This window comes from Mirounga angustirostris, unplaced genomic scaffold (genome assembly GCF_029215605.1).
Source record: "Mirounga angustirostris isolate CCGP_5_RB_7025 unplaced genomic scaffold, mMirAng1.0.hap1 SCAF_10, whole genome shotgun sequence".
NCBI lineage: Eukaryota > Metazoa > Chordata > Mammalia > Carnivora > Phocidae > Mirounga > Mirounga angustirostris.
In genome coordinates this window covers 103,968,301-103,993,174 of record NW_026991718.1, presented here as the reverse complement: position 1 = coordinate 103,993,174, position 24,874 = coordinate 103,968,301, and the positions used below count along the sequence as shown (strand labels likewise).

The 24,874-nt window shown below is 41.9% G+C and overlaps 1 protein-coding gene across 8 annotated transcripts in view; it reads left to right on the top strand.

Moving 5' to 3' along the window:
• PLCB4 (phospholipase C beta 4) overlaps positions 1 to 24,874 on the top strand; it is a 411,040-nt gene that overhangs the window by 158,741 nt on the left and 227,425 nt on the right. For all 8 annotated transcript variants that reach the window (XR_010405777.1, XM_064572832.1, XM_064572829.1 and 5 more), the window contains one exon: positions 3,438 to 3,497. The gene's annotated coding sequence lies outside the window, so the exon portion shown is untranslated. The remainder of the gene's footprint in view (positions 1 to 3,437; positions 3,498 to 24,874) is intronic.

Sequence of the window (24,874 nt, the reverse complement as noted above, 5' to 3'; positions counted from 1 at the left end):
GAGGACTTGGGTGGCAAGTGGTTTCTCAAAATGAGGAGCATGGAATGGTAGGGTCATTGATCAATGGGTGCTTTTAGAACTCAGCTTGTTTCATAGTCTCAGGAGGCAGAAAGTAGTTATGTAGTTTAACTTCCCAGCTGTAGGCGGGCCACCTAATTATTCACTTGTTCAATGAAGATTTACTGAGCACACTACATGCTGGGCATTGTGCTAGGTGCTGGGGGTATCCATGATGGTTTTCAGTACTTTCTACAGTACTCATTACAATATAAATGTAATATGAAGAAAGGGTAAGTGCCATAGAGAAGGCAGTACCATGGATGCTAAACATGGGTCAAGGTGCCTGCGTTTGAATGTCAGCTCTGTGTGGTTTCTGAAGAGTCACTTCTCAGCTTTCTATAAAATGGGAATAATCACAGTATATACATTTTAGAGTTCTTGTGTGGATTAAACATGATGATACAATCCATGCTTAGAACCTGGGTCATAGTAAATATTCACTAAATCAGTAAATGTACATGGTACTGGATATTCTCTAATTCTGTATATTTAAAATGGATTTTTTTTCCTCTAGAGAGTTAGGGATGAATTGGATTCTTTTCTCTTTCAGTTTCAATTGTAAAAGGAATAGGTTTCATGGTAAAAGATTACATAATGGTGAAATGTTAGATTAAAATGCAAAGGTCCTTTTCTTTCTTTTTTCTTTTTAAAGATTTTGAGAGAGTGTATACAGGGGTGCGAGGGGGGGGGGAAGGGGAGGAGCGGAGGGGGAGAGAGAGGGACAAGCAGAGTCAGCACTGAGCATAGCCTGATGCTGGGGCTCAGAGGAACCTGAGATCATGACCTGAGCCTAAACCAAGAGTCTGAGGCTTAAACAACTGAGCCGCCCAGGTGCCCTCTTTTTTTTTTTTTTTTTTTTCCTTTTTTACCTCCCTTCAGTACCAATTCTCCAGAGGCAGCCAAACTCAAGTTTCTTGTTATCCCTCCAAATATATTCTCTGCATCTAACGATGTTTATACATAGACTGTGAGGTTTGTTTTAACACAGTGGGGTCATGGTACACATATACTCTACTAGAGTTTTAAAAAATTAATACTATGACCTGATTTTTTTTCTATATCTGTCCACATAAATCTGTGTTTTCTTCTTTTTTTTTTTTTAAAGATTTATTTATTTATTAGAGTGAGAGCTCAAGCACGAGTGGGGGAAGGGGCAGAGGGAGGGAAACCCAAACAGACTCCCTGCTGAGCGTGGAACCCTACGCAGGGCTTGATCTGAGGACCCTAAGATCATGATCTGAGCCAAAACTGAGAGTCAGATACTTAAGTGACTGTGCCTCCCAGGCACCCCTATTCCAAATATTTAAATGGACATACTTACAGTAAAAAAGCAGACAAAGAGTTTAATTCTCTTTGAAGTGAAATATTTTCAGGACAGTGAAAAAAATGAGCCAAAATAAAATTGTTTTTTTCCACAAGCAAAAACATATTCATTGTTTATCTGAAATTCACAATTAACTGGGAACCCTGTTTTTTAATTTCCCAAATCTGGTGATGTTAACCACACACACTGTCTAGCCTGGTTTCAAGAAACTTACCAAGCAAGAATCCTTTAAATTTAGCTTTGTCATCCCATTTAAAAAAAATAGTGCATACATCACATTGTATAACCAAGAACCTAAATTGATAACGTCATTTAAAAAAATCAACTCATGGGGCGCCTGGGTGGCTCAGTTGGTTAAGCGACTGCCTTCGGCTCAGGTCATGATCCTGGAGTCCCGGGATCGAGTCCCACATCGGGCTCCCTGCTCAGCGGGGAGTCTGCTTCTCCCTCTGATCCTCTTCCCTCTCGTGTTCTCTGTCTCTCATTCTCTCTCTCAAATAAATAAATAAAATCTTAAAAAAAAAAATCAACTTATGGTTCTGCTATTCCAGTCAATCAAATGTTTAGATTTCTCATGTTCCTATTTAGGTCTATTCTGTGGCCATACATAATTTCAATATAGACATAATCATACTGTAGAACTTGTCATATCCTATTTTTTCAATTAAATTGCATCATAAACATTTTCCACTTTGCTAAGTAGTTTTCATATTTTTAAACCTAATAGCTCAATGTTTTTTAATTTATTTTTAATTTTTTTAAATTAACATATATATTATTTGTTTCAGGGGTACAGGTCTGTGATTCATCAGTCTTACACAATTCACAGCACTCACCATAGCACATACCTTCCCCAATGTCCATCACCAGCTACCCCATCCCTCTCCCACTCCTCTTCACTCCAGCAACCCTCAGTTTGTTTCCTGAGATTGAGTCTCTAATGGTTTGTCTCCCTCTCTGGTTTCATCTTGTTTCATTTTTCCCTCCCTTCCCCTATGATCCTTTGTCTTGTTTCTCAAATTCCAAATATCAGTGAGATCATTTGATAATTGTCTTTCTCTGATTGACTTATTTCGCTTAGCATAATATCCTCTAGTTCCATCCACATCGTTGCAAATGGCAAGATTTCATTTTTTGATGGCTGCATAATATTCCATTAATATATACACCACATCTTCTTTATCCATTCATCTGTTGATGGACATCTAGGCTCTTTCCATAGTTTGGCTATGCACTTCTTTCTTTTTAATGGCCTAGTCTTGCATTGTGGATGTACCAGCCTACCTAGGACCCTACTGTAGAACTCTACATATCAATGATGATGTTCATGATATCCCAATTTAAATTTTACAGATATCATTTTCCCATGTCTCAATTGTCAAATTTTCTGCCTCTGCCCTTCTGCCCAAATGCAAATGGTCTTCCTCTTAACTTTTGTGTGCTTCTGATACTACCTGGAACGCCCCCCCCCCCCCCCCCCCCCCGCGCCACCAACCCCATCTTGGAAGGATCTCAAAATCTAAATTTTCACCAAACCAAAATTTCAGTGTCAAATCTAGAATCTACATAAACAACTTGTTAACAAAGACAACAAAAAACACGCAGCAAAAATACTTTTTTTGTAGATAGATGGAAATCTTTCGTGTTCAGCCCTGCTCTTTGTTGAAAGAGCAAACTTTCTTAAAATTACAGTTCATCTAAGGACGTTTTCCTGTTAATCAGGAAAAGATTATTATATTCTAAAAGATTTTAGGTGGCCTTGTTCAGTTGCTCTTTAATTATCTTGACAAAAGTTTGAATAGATCAGCAGCTTAGTAAAAAGGCTGTATAAACCCTGTAGGCTGGCATAGCAGTAATATTTCTGATTTGATGACTGTGTAACTTTGTTGTTTATTTGGAAATTAATGTCACTATTATATTAATGTGCCTTTCTAGTATGTTTTTTTTTAATATTATAGATTCTGATTTTGAAGTGCAAAAAAGCTCTTTCTTTACATGAGAATCCTAAAGGTCCTTCACATTGATTTTTCTCTGGTCTGTGTCTGCTTCACAGAGGACGGCACTGTGAATTTAACTGAGTGGACATCACTCGCAGTCCATCCAGAGCTGCCTGGTGAGTATTCTGCACACCGTGGTAGAGTTTCTACTTGTGGGGTTCTAGAACTTTCTACACAGTGAATCCCCCTTGATTTATACTGATGTACTATCTGAGATGCCTCTCAAAACTGACTCATAGACTCTTTCCTTCATGCAGTGGAGCATTAATGCTCCATAATCCAGATTCTGGTTCATTCATTCCACTTCACCCTTTACAAGATTTTCTACTTGCTGTCTATGGTAATACTGCCTGCGTTTGGTGAGCAGTCAAGTATTATTTAAGTAACTGTTCTCTGCAGTTCTTTCTGCAGAGAAGTGCATGACTTGTGTTCAGTCCTATGTAAGTATTGTTTAAGAAGATTCCCACATATGTGAAAAAAATCACAACTATGTTCATTGTCAGCTAGAATCTACTGCCCATTTTGTGGGAAACTACCTATGGAGATGATATAAATAGATTCTCCCAGTGCCCCTCTAGAGTTCCATTTATAAATCTTTAAAGAAATTCTGAAATGGGAGCCAGAAATATCTTTATATGGCCGATTCTTTTTGTTTATAAACTATAACTTGCCAATGCTACATTCTAGAGCCGGGATCCTGGTGGATAGGAGAGATGGTTCTTTTCTGATCTCTTAATCAAATTCCTATTTTCTAATTGCTGTCCAAGGGAAAGACTTGGAATATATATATATATAGTTTCTTACTTCAACAGACGAGAAGTCATTTTATAGTGAACACATGAAAAAGATAACCAACTTGACTGTTTATCCTCGTAGGTGAACTCCAGGTTCTGGGCATTTGAAGGCAATGGTATTTTTTCCCCACCACATTGCAAGTCCTTTGGGACACTCTTATCTTCCAGTGGGGTCTGTGGCTGATTTTCTTCCAGCCTTTCTATGTGGGGAGAGAAGAATCACATTTCTCTAAGTGATCAGTATTTAATGGTGACACAAGAATATCAGGAAAGTAGATTTATTATTGAATGTCCCTACCTATTTTTAGTCAAGGGCACTGTTATTTTACTGCTTCCCATGGATGACTCATAAACCATGTCTTACTTAGCAGGCAAACCAGTGTTGGGGTGGGGGGTTGCTAAATAATTCTCCAGGGACTTTAAATTAGTGCAGACATGACATCTGCTTTTTAGCCTTTATTACATTTTTCTGGACTGCTCACTGTCTCTGCATAATAGTTGTTATTCTTAAGAAATAGATAATTTTCATCGGCGTATTATACATGAAGAATTATGTGCTTAGCAAAAATAAACACGTGATGCAAAAGTTTAAAAAAAACAGAAGTTGTTTGTTAAATATTTTAAGTTCCAAGAAGAAGTTTCTCTATATGAAGTGGTATAAATGCCATGTGCTTCATTTTACAAAGGCTCTGGATGGACTCAGGTCCTAAAACAGCTACTATAGTATGTGGGCTCTTTTTCCATTCCCACCTCAAAATAGGATCTGATTGGAATCAGGGCCCCACATATCACCAGGGGGTGGTTATCCTTACCTTAGTTTTGCCCTCTTTTCAAAGAGAGAATTTCCCCTCTTCTTTCCCTCTGTCCTTTATTAAAAAATTTAAAAAGTTCAACTCTAGGAACATTTGGTTTTTGGGTATCTTGCATTAAGAGACAGGTTTTTTGTTTGTTTTTGCATTGAATTAAAATCTTATTCTTTTATAATCTCTTCCCATGTTAAAAATTAGAAACATCTAGACTTGGGAGCTGGAACTCCTCTGGTTTTATCTTGAACACCTGCTTTATTTCTCCATGATTCCCATCATGACTACCTTTGACTGTACATTAGTTCAGAACATTTGTTTTAGGCCTATTGCATGCACAGTAGGCATTCAGAATATGTTTTAATTCCTGTAATGGCACAAAGGTGAATATGTTATTTATGTCTCATTCAACTTGGCTTTTTATCAGTGTAGGCATCAACTTCTAAAATAGAAAATACTTATATAGAGACCAAATGAACTACTTTTGGATTAATTACTCTCACCATTGTATTTCTAGCTTCAGGGTGACTCTTGGTAAAGAGGAATTTATAAGTCTAGTCAAACCAACGGTGGTCTTCAAATTTTATGGAAAGAAAGAAAACAACCTTCAATACCTTCTTTCCCGCAGTATTGCAGTTTGGAAGATTTACCTAAATTTGGGGCTGCTTGCTTTCTGAATGATTTTAAATTGTTTTTATTAAATATTGATTACATACAGAATTTATAACATCAGGTATGAAGCTCACTAAACTTTAGTGTTGACTTCTTTTTCTTTTTACCTCTACTTTGGAGCCTTAGATGCTGTTCTAACTTCTCTCACATCTGGAGATATAGAGCTAGATATATAGTGACAACTACACACACACACACACACACACAGCTGTTAGCATCTTTTTTTAGACCTAAGACCTGTGTTCTACCATTGCTGCAGTGCTCTTTAGAATCAAAGATGATTCTTATTACAATGTGGATAGTGCAGTTGTTTTAAACTCTTAAGTATTATATATAGAAGCTCTTATTCCTGGTACAACAACAAGAATCTGGTTTCATGTTTTCCTAGAGCCCATTCATGCATGACAAGAGTCTTGGGCTGAGCTCCCCAGAAGCAGCCTCGAGATGAGGGATTTTTGTGCAAGTGTCTTATTAAGGCAGTGCTCCCAGGAGAAACAAGTGAGTTGGAGAGAGAGAGAGAGAGAGGGAAAAAGCAAGCAGGGGGATAATTCAAGCCAAGTCCCTGCCTCAGCCTTCATCCTGGAGGAAAGCTCTGGAGCATAATGGCTTCTGAGAACCTCTTCCTTCTGCCTCAGGGCAAGGGGTTGGGCTTTCCTATCTCTGCATCAGCCTTAGGCTGTAGACTGTTGGGAGGGGGGCTGTGAACTTGGGAGCATTTTGCTTCTTTGCATCCTGCTACGAAGCAGCTCCAATAGGTTAAGGGATGTTCCTCTGAAGAAATTTGCAAGTGCCATCTCTCAGAAGCAAAGCACATATAAGCCAAGAGATTGGCGCACAGGACAGTGAAAAGGGACCCAGTGGTATCTGGACAGGACCCTGGATTGCCTGCTCTCCCTAGCCGCATGCTAGGTCATCTCTCACTCCTACAGACCCATTTTTCATCCCTTAGGCTTTCATCCATTTCCCGGGACAAGTCTTCTGCACTTTCAGAAGCACTTTATTTACTTATTTTTAAAGATTTTATTTATTTGTCAGAGAGAGAGAGAGAGAGAGAGATACAGAGCACAGGCAGGGGGAACGGCAGGCAGAGGGAGAGGGAGAAGCATACTACCTGCTGAGCAGGGAGCCTGATAGGGGCTTGATCCCAGGACCCTGGGATCATGATCTGAGCTAAAGGCTGATGCTTAGCCAACTGAGCCCCCCAGGCATCCCCAGAAGCACTTTAAATGCACTTTCTTCCCTAGAGAAGGTAATAAGCTAGTGCTTCAGATATCCAAGTCCTAAAGAGATTGCAGTGTGGAGAGATACCTAGGTAATTTTCCGTGAATAAAATTTCTACCTATATTAGAGTCAAAAAAATCTGAAATTTCAAAGGCTTTCCTTAGATGAATGTCATCTTGAATAATGATTTTAGTGCCCTGAAAAAGGAGGCAAGGATATTGTGTGATTGTATGATTGACAATTATTCTTGCTAGTGGCGTTTTTGAGCATACATACTAAGTCTGTTATTTTTCATTCTCTTTTAACCATCCTTTTTATTCCCTAATACTTGACCTTTGTCTTTAAGAGTATTTTCTCCCACAAACTTTTTAGGGGAATATAGATGGTGTTTCCTTGGGCGCCTTCAATTCAGTAGAGCACAAAATTGCAATCCCATAGAAATTTCACGTGAGCAGCACATGCAGTTCCAGTTTTTCTTGTAGCCTCATTAAAAAAGTAGAAAGGAGTAGGTTGTTATAGCAGCCTGAGCTGGAGGCTGGGAAGTCCAAGATCACAGTTGAAATTAATTTTAATCTATTTAGCCTAGCACATCCTAATTATTATTTTAACATTTAATTAAAATAAACATTATTAATGAGATTTTACATTTCCTTCATCTGGTGTGTATTTTGTACTTAAATCTCAGTTCAGACCAACCATATTTCAAGCCCTCAAAAGCCACATTTGGCTAGTGACACTGTGCAACTTCAGAATGTTACAGCCTCCGGTTAAGAGGCTTACTTCCTTTGAGATAAGACTTTGTTAGCACCCTGGAATCTCCCAGCTTGGTAACTGTTCATTAAAGACATGAGGCGGCACTGTTTTCCAAAGAAAGTGAGCTGATCTGTCTTGGAGGAGCCAATACTATTTGCATTTGTTAACTTAATGCCCTGTAGTCACAGATGATGATTAAAATGATTGGGTTTGGGGACGCCTGGGTGGCTCAGTTGGTTAAGCATCTGACTCTTGATTTTGGCTCAGGTCATGATCTCAGGGTCCATGAGACCGCTCTTTGCTGGGCATGGAGCCTGCTTAAGATTATCTCTCTCTCTCCCCCTCTCTCTCTGCCTTCACCCCTCCCACCCCGATCTCTTTCTCTCTCTAAATAAAATGATTGGGTTTGGCAGCTGAGCTGTCACTGATAACCTTCAAGAATGCAGAATCCTAGGGTCACTTTTTGGAGGAAAATGGATCATGAATGAAGGGTAATATATAGAAAGATTTCAAAGAGGGTAATGGGAAAGTGTGTGTATATGTATATAATGTGTGTTAGAAGGTTCTCAAAAAGTTTGGGTACTTGCATGTAAACTGATGAGGCTGGAGTACTAAATATACAGTAAGAAAGGCAGGTCATGGCTAGATTGATACCAAGTTAAAAACACTGGATTTTCTAATGCATGGAGTAAGGTATCCTCATGATCCAGTTTATATGCTGGGGTCTGTTTTAATTATTTATCATTGTATAAGAAATCACTTCAGAATATAGTGGCTTGAAACAACAGTGGTCTCTTTTTCACCTCTCACTTCTTCTGTGGGTCCAGGGTTTGGGTAGAGCTCCATTGTGCCCTTCTGGCTTGGGGTCACTCTAGTGGTTGCATTCTGTTGGCTTCTGAAGCTGAAAGAGCAAGAGGCTGGAGCAGCTGATGGCTGACTTGCCCCTCTTTCTCTCAACATAGACTCAGGATTTCTTCCCGGGCAACTGTGGGCCTCCTTACAGCATGGTGGCTTCCGGGCATCCCGACTGCTTACATGGGCTCCAGTGTGATGGTTCCAGCAGACGAGGTGGCAGCAGGATTACTTTATGACTTGACCATGGGAGTCTTGTTGCATTATTTCCATCAAATTATTTGGTTATAGGTGAATCAGAAACCTGCCCAGTTTTAAGGGAAGGAGATTTAAAGCCAACATCTCAGTGGAAGGAGTGTTAAAGTCACATTGTGTGAAAACAACGTTGGAGATACCATCTACCACAGGCACCCTCTCCAGTGTCACTGCTAGACCCATCTTGTCCCCTTTGGATGCTCTGGGAATGGTCTAGCGTGAACAGACCATTCCTTTCTGGGCATACTTGTGCACAGTGGCGCTCTCTCCTTCCCTTTCCTGGTCAGCTGGACTGGGCTGCCCTAAAGAAAAATCTAAAGTCTTCTGCTTAGGCAGTGAGTGGCCAACCCTGGCCTTCCATTCATTTTTCATTATCTTCACTTAGTCTTTATTGTTAGAGGCATTCCAGGTGGTGGGCATACCCCAGCCTCAAATGTTTTCCTCCCTTTTCTGATTTGTGGGGGAATTGGAAGATGAAAGAGAAAAGAGCAAAAACGAAGGAAAAATTTTATAACCCTTTCTAACCCTTTACTCCTCTTACCACCCATGGATGTCCTCCTCAGAAGAGAGAATTCTCCACCTTGGCCAACAACAGGGGTTTTTCTCACCATCTTTCCATTTCTGGGATGGCTGTCTGTTGCCTATTTCTTGGTTCTTCATGGTCAACTGGGCTTCTTTTCACAAGGTGATTGGAAGGAGGGAAGATCGGTGTGGGGCCAGCACCATGACTTTGGAAGATAACTTACAGTTTCGGAGGTCAGCATTCTGTACTTCCTGGTTCTTCCTCGGTTTCATAGGAAGATCTCTATTGCCACAGTCGCAAATTTATCTCAGCTGGGACCCTGAAACTAGGTACAATGAACTTTGACTTCTTTTCCCTCCTTCCTCTTCTGAAGTCATAACCTTCAACTAGAAAAGATTAAAATGCCAGCAGTGTAAGGGTTTAGAGGTGAAGTGTATTGAATTCTGCAACTTACTGTGAAATACATCTTTAAAAAAAGAGCTGATGGATGGATAAAAAGCCAGCTATTCAAAAAAGCTAGGTCGTGGGAATACAGTTGTTCACTGTAAAACAAAACAAAAAACAGCTTACAGCTTTTCTTTATTTTTTAAAATGTTAGAGTCAACTATACTTCAATACAAATATGGTAGAGAAGAAAATATTAACCATAGAATTATAGTGGGAGGGGCGCCTGGGTGGCTCAGTTGGTTAAGCGACTGCCTTCGGCTCAGGTCATGATCCTGGAGTCCCTGGATCGAGTCCCACATTAGGCTCCCTGCTCTGACCCTCCCCCCTCTTGTGCTCTCTCTCTCTCTCTCTCATTCTCTCTCTCAAATAAATAAATAAAATCTTTAAAGAAAAAAAGAATTATAGTGGGATACATTTGACAAAAAAGGTCAGTTTTCTACTCTAGTAAGTGCTTAAGGTTTGTCCTGTTCTTCAAGCCCCGCCCCCTCCAAAAAAAAGTTTCGATGCAAGCTTCTAAAAGTTTGTGGTATTAGCAAAGGTGTTTGTTCCAGCTGATTTCCCAAAAGATTGGAAGAAACTAGAAAATGCCGAACAGTCCTAGACAAAAAATTTTAGCTCTTGCCCTTCCATTTCTCATTTTCTTTGGGCTTTTCACGTGTAGCTTGTGAGACGATCTGTTGAAGTCATTACGCTAATACAGTTGCTCCTGTGTCTCCTTTCCCAAGGGCCTGTGTGTGGTCGCGACACCAAGAACTTCTCCCCTCAGTGTTGCAGGGTCCCCTTGTGAGTTGAGCGTCTGAAATCTTTTCCAGGCCTGAAATACGGATTCCCCCCCTGCCAAATGGAAATACTTGCAAATGTTTCTATAAAAGGGAGGAGAAAAAAATAAATAAATTCTAGTGCTCTCTGCTCTTTGTAATTTTTTTGTGACATTTACCAATTAAATGGCAAAAGCCCAGTGGAAATGGTTGCATCTGAAAAGTCCTTACGTACTTTTCCGCAATGAAAAGAGGAGCAGGCATCCTGGCTGCTCTCCTCAGGTGGGAAAGGGCAACTGACTGAGGCCTGAGGACTAAAATAAACCCTCCCGGGAGAGGAACCAGCCTGTGACCTTGGGCCGTTAACCACCTCCCCGATCAGCTGCTTCCTTTCTTGCCATATTTTGTGGCCCCTGGGGGGTAGTCCATGTCACGAAGGCAGGAGGAGGGCAGTTGGAGGAGGACTCGGCGGCTCTGTTGGAGAGAGTGCTGACCCGTCCCGTTTAGCCAGAGGACGTGTGGCTTCACTGCGAGCCTTCAGGTTGCTGGGAGAAAAGCAGCAGGAAGCTCATGAGATGGTAGTGCTTTTTATACTCCTTGAGTAATAATACAGTGTTTTTGAATTTGAGGAGGTGCAGTACACCTTCTCATTGGAGATCTCTCAGAGGGTCTCTGTGGAACTGATGGGAAAATAGAAGTGAATCCCACATCCCTAAGCAATTAGAGGTTTACTTTAAAGCTGGATGATGCTCCTGGTGACTTTAATTTCTCACCTGGCTGGATGTCTTACGGTGTGGGAGTCAGAATGGGAGCTCTGAAGCCCAGGGCCTTGGTTTTCCCATCTGGGAAATGCAAGAGATGCTTCTGTAAGCTGTTCCTGAGAACGAGATGGTGCATACATGGGACCTGTCTTATACCCAGTATGTTCCTTCACGTTTTCCTTCCCCGTGGATGTTGCTGAGGCTCCAGACTACTTGCTACTTAACTGGCAGGCCTCTTTCTGCTCCCCTGTAGCCCCATGCTCATTCTTCCATAAGAAAGTAAAGGCATAACCAGTCTGGAAAGGACCAGCCTTGAAGAGCTCCAGGTACCATGTTGTCCTCACGTTAAGGACCTTCTCCTGCCTAGGGTGCTCTGCCCTCTGGGACTCTACAAAGTGAGGTTTCTGTGGATTCCAGACTTGTACCAATTAGAAAGACCATCTCTGTATTGACCATTTTCTTTTCGTGGTTTCCCAGTATTTCTACTTCTTCCCTCCATCCACATTTGCCGGCACCACTGCCCATGCTGGTGCTCATTTCTGCCATCTTCAGGGGCTTCAGTCTTAAAGACCTGGGCTGCTTTGCCTGCCTTGTCTTTTCTTCTTCCTTCAGCTTTCTTTTTTTAATTGAAATGGCATTTGCATAACCAAAAGTAACCATTTTATTTTTTTGTTTGTCTTTTATGGTTTTAATTAATTTTTAGAAGGGGGAGAGGGAGAGAGCATCCTAAGCAGATTTCACACTCAGCGTGGAGCCCAGTGTGGGACTCGATCTCACAGCCCTGAGACTATGACCTGAGCCAAAACAAAGAGTTGGATGCTTAACTGACTGGGCCACCCAGGCTCCCTGTAACCACTTTAAAGGGAGCAATCCATTGTCATTTAGTGCATTCACAATCTTGTACAACTACCACCTTTCTCTAGTACCAAACTATTTTCATCACCCCAAAGAAAATTTCACAGTTATTAAAGAGTTGCTCCCCACTTTGTCCTTCCCCAGCCCCTACCAACCACCAATCTACTTTCTGTCTCTGGATATTTCATATAAATGGAATGATACAATACAGGACCTTTTGTGTCTGGCTTTTTTTTTTCACTAGGTGCAATGTTTTTAAAATTCATATATGTTATATTGCCTATGTCAGTACTCCATTCATTGTTATAGCTGAATAATAATGTCTGGGAGCGCCTGGGTGGCTCAGTCGGTTAAGCATCTGCCTTCGGCTCAGGTCATGATCCCAGGGTCCTGGGATCGAGCCCTGCATCGGGCTCCTTGCTCGGAGGGGAGCCTGCTTCTCCCTCTCTGTCTGCGTGTCACTCCCCCTGCTTGTTCTCTCTCACTCTCTCTGTCAAATAAATAAATCTTAAAAAAATAAAAATAAAAATAATGTCTGTTGTATGCATAGGCCCCAGTTGGTTCATGCACCCATTAATGGACATTTGGGCTGTTTCCATCTTTGGCTATTGTAAATAGTGCTGCTTTGAACATGTGCATACATGTGTCCGTGTCCTTCTTTTCAGTTGCTTTGGGTATATACCCAAGAATGGAATTTCTGGGTCCCGTTGTAATTCTCTGTTTAACTTTTTTTTTTTTTTTTAAAGATTTTATTTATTTATTTGACAGAGAGAGACACAGCGAGAGAGGGAACACAAGCAGGGGGAGTGGGAGAAGGAGAAGCAGGCTTCCTGCCGAGCAGGGAGCCCGATGCAGGACTCGATCCCAGGACGCTGGGATCATGACCTGAGCCGAAGGCAGACGCTTAACGACTGAGCCACCCAGGCGCCCTCTCTGTTTAACTTTTTGAAGAATTGCAACTCTCTTCTCACAGTAGTTGCACCATTTTTCATTTCTACCAGCAATGCACGAGAGTTCCAGTTTTTCCACATGATTACCAACGATTACTTTTTTTTTTTTAAGATTTTATTTATTTATTCATGAGAGACAGAGAGACAGAGGCAGAGGGAGAAGCAGGCTCCCCGTGGAGCAGGGAGCCCGATGCGAGACTCGATCCCAGGACCCTGGGATCATGACCTGAGCGAAGGCAGACGCTTAACTGACTGAGCCACCCAGGCGTCCCACTTTTTTTCTTTTTATTATAGCCATCTTCATGGGTGTGAAATTGTACCACGTGTGGTTTTGATTTGCATTCTCTGATAACTAATGATGTTGTGCATCTTTCATGTGGCTGTTGGCCATTTGTATACCCTCTTCGGGGATATGTCTGTTCAATTCCTTGACCCATTTTTTAAGTGGGTCGATTGCCTTTTGATAAAAGTTCTTTATTCTGAATACTTGATCCATATCAGGTATATGGCTCGCAGATACTTTCTCCCATTCTGTAGGTTGTCTTTTTACCTTCTTGATAATGTCTTCTGATGCACAAGATTTTTTTAATTTTGATGAAGTTGTATTAACTTTTTTGTTGTTGTTCTTTCTCTCATTGTCTTCTATAAGAATCCACTGCCAAACCCAAGGTTATGAAGGTTTACCCCTATGTTTTCTTCAGAGAGTTTTGTGGTTTAAGGCTATTATATCTATGTCATTGATCCATTTTCACTTAATTTTTTAAATATAATGTTAGGTCAGGGTCCAACTTCATTCTTTTGACATGTGGATATCTAGTTGTCCTAGCACCGCTTATTGAAGAAACAGTTCTTGGCATTCTTTATTTTTTTATTTTTTATTTTTAAAATTTTAATTCCAGTATAGTTAACATACAGTTATATTAGTTGCAGGTGTACAGTAGTGATTCATCAGTTCTCAGCAATAATCAGTGCTCATCATGATATGTGTACTCTTTTTTAAGAATTTCATTTATTTGAGAGGAGAGAGAGAGAACGTGTGCGTGAGCATGAGACTGGGGAGGGGCAGAGGGAGAGGGAGAAGCAGACTTCCCGGTGAGCAAGGAGCCCAGTGCCAATGCTGACTGAGCCACCCAGGTGCCCCACGATAAATGAACTCTTAACCCCCATCCCCTATTTCACTTATCCTCCCAACCCCCACCCCTCTGGTAACTGTCCGTTTGTTCCCTGTAGTTAAGTGTCTGTTTTTTGGCTTGTCTCTTTTTTTCTTTGTTCATTTGTTTCTTAAATTCCACATGTGAGTGGAAATCCTTTGGCATTCCTGACAGTCTGTTGACCATGATGTATGAGCCTATTTCTTGAGCCTCAGTTTTATCCTATTGTTCTATATGCCCATCCTTATTTCAGTGCCACATTGGTTGGATTTTCTGTGTCTTTGTAGTAAGTTTTGAAAGCACGAAGTATGAGTCTTTCAACCTTGTTTTTCTCCCCCAATATTGTTTTGGTTATTTGGGGCTCATCCTCCTCTTTTATTATTTTGTCCTATAGTGATTCTTGAAGTGGGGTATTGGGACCTCAGGACAAAGCAGCAACCCAGTGAATAGTCATGTACTCCCATGGGGGTTTATTACAGGCATGGTAGAACCCAAAGGCTTTTTTTGCTTAAGGTCATTCCCTAGGAACCGTGACAAGAGCTGCATTGGTGGTATTGAAAGCAAACCCAGGGCACAAGCTGTTGGGTTAAAGCTGCTCATTAGAATTCCAAGGCAGCCTTTTGGGGGGAAAAAAAAAAAAAAAAGCAAATGCCCAGCCTCCTCTTTGCTATGATAACTAGATACTGTTTTCTAGTTTGTGCATATGTTCAGTTGTATTAGTCATGATCCTCAATTATATAAACTTTTTTTAAAAAAACCCCTCTCCTATAAAGGAGAGCTCTGACCTAGGCATCAAAATCAGAAAACAGTCAAAAGGTGGAAAGACAGAGTGGGGTGAGAGGGAGGGTGATTTTGCCAGGATCGGTTGCTGGGATGACTCACATTGGTTTCCAGTATGTTTGACCTCTGGTCCATTCCTTTGAGAATATGTAGGATTTTCCTTTTGGAAATAACTCTGATCTGTGAATCCTCGGCAACTGCTTTTTAAGCATTTCCAGATGGCCCTGAAAGTCCTCATCTAATAGAAGCTGAGAGATTGCTCCTGGGGGCGGGGGGGGGGGGGGGGGGGAAGCTGCTTTAACCCCTAGATACTCCACAATGGGAAGGTAAGAGATACAGGCATGTGTTTTCTGCTTGACCCTCATTAGAGTAAGAGTTAGAAGCAGCTACATGTGTGTTTATGTGTATACATGTATATGTATTAATGAACTCTCATTTAGAGCACTGAGTGAAAAACCCAAATAACTATCCAGGGACAAGTATTAGACAAATGAAACAAAGGTAGCAAGAAATGGATTTCGGGTGAAAGATGCAGGGAGAGTGTCGGAGGTAACTTCCTTTTCCCAAAAAGTGAGCTTCTTTTTCGTACTTTATTTGGTAGCTTTAGTATACATTTAAAACACTTTTTTGCAACAAATATGGATTCTTTGTGTTTAGAACGGTCTTTGAAGAAGCTTAAGAAAGGAATCATCAGAGTGATTATAAGCGGACGATACTGGAAAACTTCGTATTTTCCCCCTCACAGGCCATATGTAGTCATAGTATAGTCCTCTAGAGCGGCCATAGCAAAATGTCACCAACTGTGTGGCTTAAACAACAGCAATTTATTTTCTCACCATTCTAGAGGCTAGAAGGTGTCATCAGGAGTGGTTTCTCATGAGACTTTTGTCCTTGGCTTGCAAATGCCACTCCCTTGTTTATCTTCACATAGACTTGTCTCTGTACATGCACAGCCCTGGTGTCTGTGTGCCTAAATTTCCTCTTCTTTATAAGGGCACCAGCCAGATTGGATTAGTGCTTACCCTAATGACCTCATTCTAATTTAATCACCTCTTTAAAGGCCCTGTCTCCAAATACAATCACATTCTTAGGTAGCTGGGAGTTGAAGCTTCACCATAAGAATTTTTGAGGAGACACAGTTCAGCCCATGTCAGGCAGTGTTAGGTATGTTGAGGAAGGCATAGATGAAGTAGGACATTAGAACCAGGAAAGTAGATAAAAGCTCGGGCCATGAGGGAAGCTGTTTCCCTAGTGATCAATGTGTCGCTTAGCTTTTGCTGTATAACAGACTGTCTCTACCCCTCCACCCCCCCACCCCTGGTCAGTGTAGTGGCTTAAACCATGACCATTTATTTAGCTCACAATTCAGTGCGTTGGCAATGTGGACTGGCCTCGGCTGGGAAGTTCTCCTGCTCTTTGTTGGGTTCACTTGAGTATCTGTGGTTAGCCGCTGGATATATTGAGGACTGGCTGGTCTAGGACGGCCCCAGCTGGAATGGCTCATTTCTCCTCCTCTTGTCTCTTGCCTTCTAGCAGGCTGGCTTGGGCATGTTCACATGGCAGGAGCCACGTACAGGGAAGGCGAGAGCAAGGGGGAGAGAGTGAGTGTGTGAAAAGCACACCCATCATTTCTGCCACATTCTGTTCACCAAGGCAAGTCACAGGCTAGCCCAGATTCAAGAGGTGGGGAAGTGTAGACCCTTTCAGGTAAATGGCTTTGAGATGAGGATTACTTGACTGTCAAAGTTCTGTGGCCCATTTTCTTTTATACTCGTAATAGACTTTGCTTGTACTCATGGATCAGAAAATAACATTCTGGGAAGGAATTGCAAGTGCATTTATTTACGAGTCAGTGGTGGTTCTTTGTTCCCAAATTGGGATGAATGATTTAATGAGAACATTTATGTCAGCCACGGGTGTCATTCTTGCATGGCTTGGTCTAGACAAATCACTGGGACAGATTCTAGTTGGGAGAATGCTAAAGGAGAGCTCAGTTTTCTTCCCTTATGCTGCTTAGAATACTAAATACCCCGGAAATAAGATCATCTAGTGGAAACCTTCAGCTCTTATCTGATGGCGATAGGCCTCATAAAGCTGAGGCAGGAGAAACAGGATCTCTGAGGTCTTCTCTAGGGAAGATATTGAGCAAATTCAATTCTGACACCTTATATGGTAGAATATGCTTCATAACCCTCTTAGAAGAGAATTACCTCCTTCACACCAGATTTACTAGTCATACCTACATGGGGGTCCGTTAAGGGAATCTGTCCTCAGAGCGCCTGGGTGGCGCAGTCGTTAAGCGTCTGCCTTCGGCTCAGGTCATGATCCCAGGGTCCTGGGATCGAGCCCCGCGTCGGGCTCCCTGCTCGGTGGGAGACCTGCTTCTCCCTCTCCCACTTCCCCTGCTTGTGTTCCCTCTCTCACTGTGTCTCTCTCTGTCAAAAAAATAAAAAATATTTACAAATATTATTTAAAAGAATCTGTCCTCTAATTAGTTCAGTATCTTATATTAAAACAAACAAAAAAAACAGACAAAATGCTGTGTATAGCAGCTGTTCCTTAGCCCCATGTAGGATGACTCCAGTACACTGAATTTCCGTAAAGACTGAGAAGAACATACAAGCATCTTTTGGAGCAGAGAAAGGCAACTGGTGTGTAGAGTCTGAAAATTCCAGTATTAAAGTTGTATATCTGGAAAGCAACAATAAACATTTTTAGTGCATTTCCATAGAAGAATCATTTGGCAGTTTCTTAGAAAGTTATACATACACTTACACTATGACTCCAGCAATTTCCCGCCTAAGTTTTCTTTCCAAAGGAACGAAAACACTTGTCAATGAATGTTCTTAGCAGCTTTTGTCATAATAGCAAAAACTGGTAACAACCAAATATCCACCAACAGGTGATGGATAAACGAATTATGATGTGTGTGTGCAATGGAATACTGGTTAGCAGTGAAAAAGGAACAAATCACTGGTACAACAACTGGGGTGAACCTCAAAAACACCCTGTTGAGTGAAAGTAAATGATACATAAAAAGGTACATGCGGTGGGGCGCCTGGGTGGCTCAGTTGGTTAAGCGACTGCCTTCGGCTCAGGTCATGATCCTGGAGTCCCGGGATCGAGTCCCCGCATCGGGCTCCCTGCTCGGCGGGGAACCTGCTTCTCCCTCTGACCCTCCCCCATCTCGTGCTCTCTCTCTCTGTCTCATTCTCTCTCTCAAATAAATAAATAAAATCTTTAAAAAAAAAAAAGTACATGCGGTGTTATTTATAGGATGTTCTAGAACAGGCAAATCTCATCTGTAGTGACAGAAAGCAGATCAGTATTAGCTCGTGGCCAGTGTGTGTAGAGGTTAGGGTGTGGGGATGAGGATGGCAAGGGGGCCTGAGGAACTTTTGTGTTGATGGAAAAGCTTCCAGTATCTTGGTTGTGGTACTAGTTACATGGGTGCATTTTAATTTATATAACCTACACCTCAGTAGATTTTGCTCTTTTGGACAAATTGCTCATAAAATAGACATACATTAGGGCAATGTAAGATTTTTAGGATCATCAAGAGGGAACGTAGATTTGAAAAGATTAAAGGTGTCTAGACACTTTCTTTTTTTTTTTTTTAAGATTTTATTTATTTATTTGACACAGAGAGAGAGGACAAGCAGGGGGAGCAGCAGGCAGAGGGAGAAGCAGGCCTCCCGAGGAGCAGGGAGCCCGATGCGGGGCTCGATCCCAGGACCCTGGGATCATGACCTGAGCCGAAGGCAGACGCTTAACGACTGAGCCAACCAGGCACCACCTAGACACTTTCTAGAAGCTACCATTAGATGAAGCTTATTTGTTAGACCTACTTTTCTCTAAATTGTCCATTGTTGGAAACAGTGGGCAAGAACAAGCAAGTAAATGTTTATAGTATCTCATCATCATATTGTAGACCTGGCTCAAGTGGCTAAGCCAACATCTTTTTAATTAAAACCAAATTTGGAAAATTCTTTAACAGAATTGGGGGCATGTCACTTCTATAGCTGAATTATGGGAGTGACAGCTGGGTAAAATTAACAGACCATTTTCAATATTTGATGCAGTGCAAAGGAGAGTAAAGATCAGGTTTATGGTTCATAGATCATATATTCACATCAGCCAAGTCCTGTTCTTTGAAAACCGGAGTTTTTAAAAGTGGGTAAATGTTTCATGTATACTGTCCTGGAGGGGACAAAAGTAAATAAGAATAGGGGAAAAAGAGTCCCTTAAAATTATTTGAAAGTGTCCAATCCGGTCATGCAGAACCTGCTGCTAAGAGCCTCTTTTGGTCTGTTTGCTCTCTGATTGTTTCAAAGATAAAGCTGTGAGAAAAATGTTTATCATATGTTTATTTAGATTCAGTACTTGGATGTAACCTAGTAAGAGCAACTTTTTTCCTTTTAGCATCAAAGGGTTTATTAATTCGCAGATGTCATTCATGCCCCAGAGTGCTAGAGACAGTGATTTATGTTGTCAAACACTGGTGATGCTAAAATGAAAGCAGATTTTGTTTTGCTTCTTAGCCAAATTACAGTCTGCTCGGAGTGACTAAAATATATCTCATTTTAGTTTTGTTTGGGTAATTCAGAAATGAGTTTCAGATTTTATCTCTTTAATGTTTTAATATTGAATGATAATGATGCTGACTCAGAGAAACTTTATAGTTTCTTCTTCATTAGTGTTTTCTAAATGGTCGTTTTTTTTTTTTTTTCGTATTTTGTGTCTGACTTACTCATTCAGCAGATATTTATCTAGTGTCTGCAGTGTACCAGCCCTGAGCACTTGGAAGAAAGCAGTGAGACCTGTCCCTCATCTTATAGAGGTTGGTTTTCTAGTAGAGGGAAGTAGATAATAAGGAAGTAAACAAATGGAAGGACAAGGGAATTTCGTATAGTTATAAGCATTAAGAAAATAAAATGAGATTGAATGGTAGAGGCTGACTAGGGTGGGGTAGATGATTCAATTGGATTTATAGATGAGGATTCATGTGGGTCTATGATACAAAGTTTACTGATACGGAAAAGACTAGAGAAAAAATACGGATTTTATTTTGAAAAATCAAGTGTTCTGCTTTACACTTTAATATGCTTTGTATTTGGGTAGAAATGTCAAATAAGTCATCCGATATAGAGTCTGGAGCACTTGGATGTATGAGGGCTAGAGATGGAAAGGTGAGCAATGGACAGAAATTTAGAGCATCAGGAATCTATGAGATCACCTAGGAAGAGAGCATATAGAGAGAAGAGCCCTGGGTCACCGACATGTGTGAAGGTTAATAAGCAAAGCAAAAGAGGTCGTGACTGAGGACTAATGGCTGGTGAAAGAAGAATAAGTAGGAGGGTATGGAATTGCTGTCACCAGGAGAAGAGACCGTTTCAAGGAGAGAGTGGTTAATCGGGTCAAAGCTGGTGAGATGGTTGATGGGGACAGAAAGCTGACCATTGAATTTCTCAATAGGGAGGTCACTGAGGATGTTGACAGGAGGGGAGAATTCTCAGTGGAGTGGTCCAAGGAGAGAGAGAGAGAGGTGAGGAACTGAAGTCTGTTTATGTTGACACATTCAGGAAGTTGGGTTTGAGTCAACATCATTGAAAAGGGGCACAGAGGGGGGAGACTCGAAGTTTTGAGGAGAGCGTAGAAGAGAGAAGTAGAAGAGTAAACATACTAAAGAGGGACTATTGGACAATCTTAGGGTGTTCATTTCAGAGTCGTGGTCTTCAGTTGAAAGTGAAGTGAACTTCAGCCTGGCTGTGGGGTTTTCTCCAGCCTCGTTCACCTCCATGACCACAGCTGCTTAGCAGACAGAGAAGGAGCTGTAGCCATGTTGGGAAACTGGCCAAGGGGGTATGAGGGAGGGAGAAGCTGGAGGTGGAGGGAGGAGGAAGAGTGGTTGTCAGGTGTGATGGGCAATGGGTTTGGAATGGCTAAGAGGGGAGGGAGGCCTGAGGGCTGTGATAGGTAACAAAAGAGTGATACAGTCCTTGAGTCACAGGTCTCCGTGAGATTGGGAATTGTTGGGCTTGGGAGTTCTAACCATAGAGAAGATATTGGGCAGGGAAGGGATGCTTGCCCAAGGTTTTTAAAGGCATAATTTCAGGGTGAAGCAAAGGCCCATGAGCATGTGTGATTGAAGTTGGGTGGATGAACATACCATTGGAGGTTAACAAATCAAGCATCTTTGCTCCTGTTAGGCCATGAATGTTAAATTATATTGATCCCTTGGGGCGCCTAGGTGGCTCAGTCGTTAAGCATCTGCCTTCGGCTCAGGTCATGATCCCAGGGTCCTGGGATCGAGCCCTGCATCGGGCTCCCTGCTCCGCGGGAAGCCTGCTTCTCCCTCTCCCACTCCCCCTGCTTGTGTTCCCTCTCTCGCTGTGTCTCTCTCTATCAAATAAATAAATAAAATCTTTAAAAAAAAATTATATTGATCCCAGTTTTATAGAAAAATACATAATTGTGTCCAAGACACCCCCCCCCCTTGACTGCAAATGATGTAAAGGTACTCTATATAGACCACACTTCTTCTCCCATTAGTGGAAAACGTGGCTTCCGACAGCCCACAAACTAGACGTGTCATAGCCTCAGGCATCCAGAAAGACAAAGCACTTTTCAATCCTGTTTTCAAAAATCCCTTGGAAGGGTGCCTGGGTGGCTCAGATGGTTAAGCGTCTGCCTTCGGCTCAGGTCGTGATCCCAGGGTCCTGGGATCGAGTCCCGCATCGGGCTCTCTGCTTGGCGGGGAGCCTGCTTCTCCCTCTGCCTCTCTCTCTCTTATGAATAAATAAATAAAATCTTAAAAAAAAAAAAAATTCCCTGGGAAGACGATGAATGGCCTAACGCTGATCCCGAGGCTTTTGCAGAACCAGCCATCCGTGGCTGGCCAAATTCCCAGCTGCAGAGGCGGGTTGGTGGGCGGATAATCCCATAAATGCCTCCTACAAACACCAGTTGTTTTATATCGTTCGGTGGGGAAGAAAGGCTCAGGCTAGACACACTTCATGGACAAACTCTTATTGAAGAATGAATATAATTTAGGTCCCACAGTCACTGGTGTTGGCATTTCACGAGGAGTCTGGATCTTGTTATTAACTTACCTTTCCAGTTTAGTTCAGCAGGAAACATAGCAGGCTGTAATTGCCTTTATCTATTCTAGGCCTGGGGCGCCTAAGGGACTCAGTCCTTAAGCCTCTGCCTTTCGCTCAGGTCATGATCCCAGGGTCCTGGGATCGAGCCCCGCATTGGGCTCCCTGCTCAGCAGGAAGCCTGCTTCTCCCTCTCCCACTCCCCCTGCTTGTGTTCCCACTCTCACTGTGTCTCTCTCTGTCAAAAAAAAAAAAAAAATCTTACCTATTCCAGGCCAGATCTCTCCCATGCCTTGCTTTGTCTGTTACTTCTTTAACTATAAAATCTCTTTATTGAAGTATAACTAACATACAGTTAGGAAAGCGCACAAATCTAGGTGTACAACTCATTTTTTTTGTTTTGTTTTGTTTTTAAGATTATTTTAGAGAAAGCATGAGTGGGAGGGGCAGAGGGAGAGGGAGAGAGAGTCTGGAGAAGACCCTGCACTGAGCGTGGAGCCTGACGCAGGGCTGGACCTCACAACCCCGAAATCAGGATCTGGGCCAAAACCAAGAGTGGGATGCTTAACCGACTGCAGCATCCAGACGCCCCAATTCATTGGATTTGAATAAAGTGAATGCACCCAGGTAACCTACTGCAGAAATAAGATACTCCAATATCCCAGGAGCACCCCCCCTTCATGACCTCTCCCAGTCACTATCCCTTCCCAAAGAGTTAACATCTTTCCTGACGTCTTACATGACAGATTAATTTTTTTTTTTTAAAGATTTTATTTATTTGACAGAGAGAGACACAGCGAGAGAGGGAACACAAGCAGGGGGAGTGGGAGAGGGAGAAGCAGGCTTCCCGCGGAGCAGGGAGCCTGATGTGGGGCTCGATCCCAGGACCCCGGGATCATGACCTGAGCCGAAGGCAGACACTTAACGACTGAGCCACCCAGGCGCCCCAACGACAGATTAATTTTGTCTCTTGATGTCTTGATGTTTGCACCAGAGAACCTGGTTATCTGAGCAGGTACGCTAGAAAAAACTAAATGTTTAAATGACCTCCCTTCCAGGGCCGAAAATTCTTGCTGCTCCTCCCCTCCCTTTCCCACAGCAAGAAAGAATAACCTTCCAGCATAAAGCCATTACCCTCAAAGTCTGTTGGTAATTATGTAATGATATAAATTGATAGGACACAGGGTTCCTTTTGTAGTATCCAGGCTTTTTCCTTTTGGTTTTGCTTTTGGTTTATTTATTTATTTTTTTTCAAATATGAACCTCGGGAACATTTTTTACGAGACTCCTGCAGGGAACAACCTATTTAGACCAAGGCTAATTGGAGAAGGTAGTGTTTAATCTTTCATTTTGTGTGTCCGTAATGGAGACGGCTCTTCTGATAAGGATAGCAGATGCTGACTTAAGTGCTCTTCTGTTCTTCTGCAACAGAGCAGAGCTGGGAGATGGCAGGCGCCAAGGCAGGGCTTTCCTGGACCCATTTTGAATTAATGGGAGAAGCACTTAGTCCAGACAAGCAGGAGCATTCTCCAGGAGTTTCTATGGAAACCAGCAATGTCTGATGAGATCAACCACTGAATGTGGTTTCCTCCAAAGGTGGCTTAGGTGATATGATTTTGGATAAAACTTGGCCCGGAAGAAACTAAGTTCTTTCATGGGAAAGGACAACTGAGATACTTTTATTTACCCACCAGTGTACAGATTGCTCTGGTAATGTATTACCCCCCATATGCCATCATGATACCTATGTGATCATTTTGCCTCTAGTTACTACCCTAAATAAACACTTGCTGATGGGGCGACTGGGTGGCTTGGTTGGTTGGGCGACTGCCTTCGGCTCGGGTCATGGTCCTGGAGTCCCGGGATCGAGTCCCACATCGGGCTCCCTGCTCGGCAGGGAGTCTGCTTCTCCCTCTGACCCTCCTCCCTCTCATGCTTTCTGTCTCTCTCTCATTGTATCTCTCGCAAATAAATAAAATCTTAAATTAAAAAAAAAAAAAAACACTTGCTGATATTATTAGTGTGTCACAAATATACAGATTATGGAACAATGGGTCAGTCTCCCACAGGTCTTGAGAGAATAGATGAAAAAAGACAAAATAAGAACTTTAAAATATGGTCTTTTCTGTCTTCTATACTTTATTTTTCCTCACTTTTCTTCACTGTGTTTTATTTATTGGAGTATAATTTATGCACTGGGAGATGTCTGTCTTAGTTCATGACTTTATAAGGTATATACACCCGCAGATCAAGATGCGTGTGTGTATTTGAATGACCTGTATGTACACGTGTACATACACACAGACACACAACCCATAGCCTTTATTGCCTCTGTGTGTTTTGGGATCATTTTCTCATATTTCTAACCTGGGCCACCGTGTGTAGCTGCCCCTGTTGTGCAATAAACAACCTACAAAACCATTTGGGGCAGCCTAATTTCTAAGCCCTAACTTCTAAGAGATGCTTAGTGGATTTTCACTGAATTTAGCAGAGTTCATTTAACCAGAGCGGGTTTGCCCACCCATCTTGCCATTTGGGGTTAATAAGGGTTTCCCCTAATTCAGATCAGCTGCTTTTGCTAGCCATGCATTCATCTACTTATCAAGTGCTTTTTGAGCCCTGACAGTCTACAAAGCATTCTGCCAGATATTATCTATAAACATAAGTCAGACAGAGACTATGCCTTCCTACAGCTTCTAGACTACAGTAGAAGCTAAGCAATGCAAATAAGCAATGACAGATCAGGACAGGATTTTTTTTTTTTTTTTAAGATTTTATTTATTTATTAGAGAGAGAATGAGAGACAGAGAGCATGAGA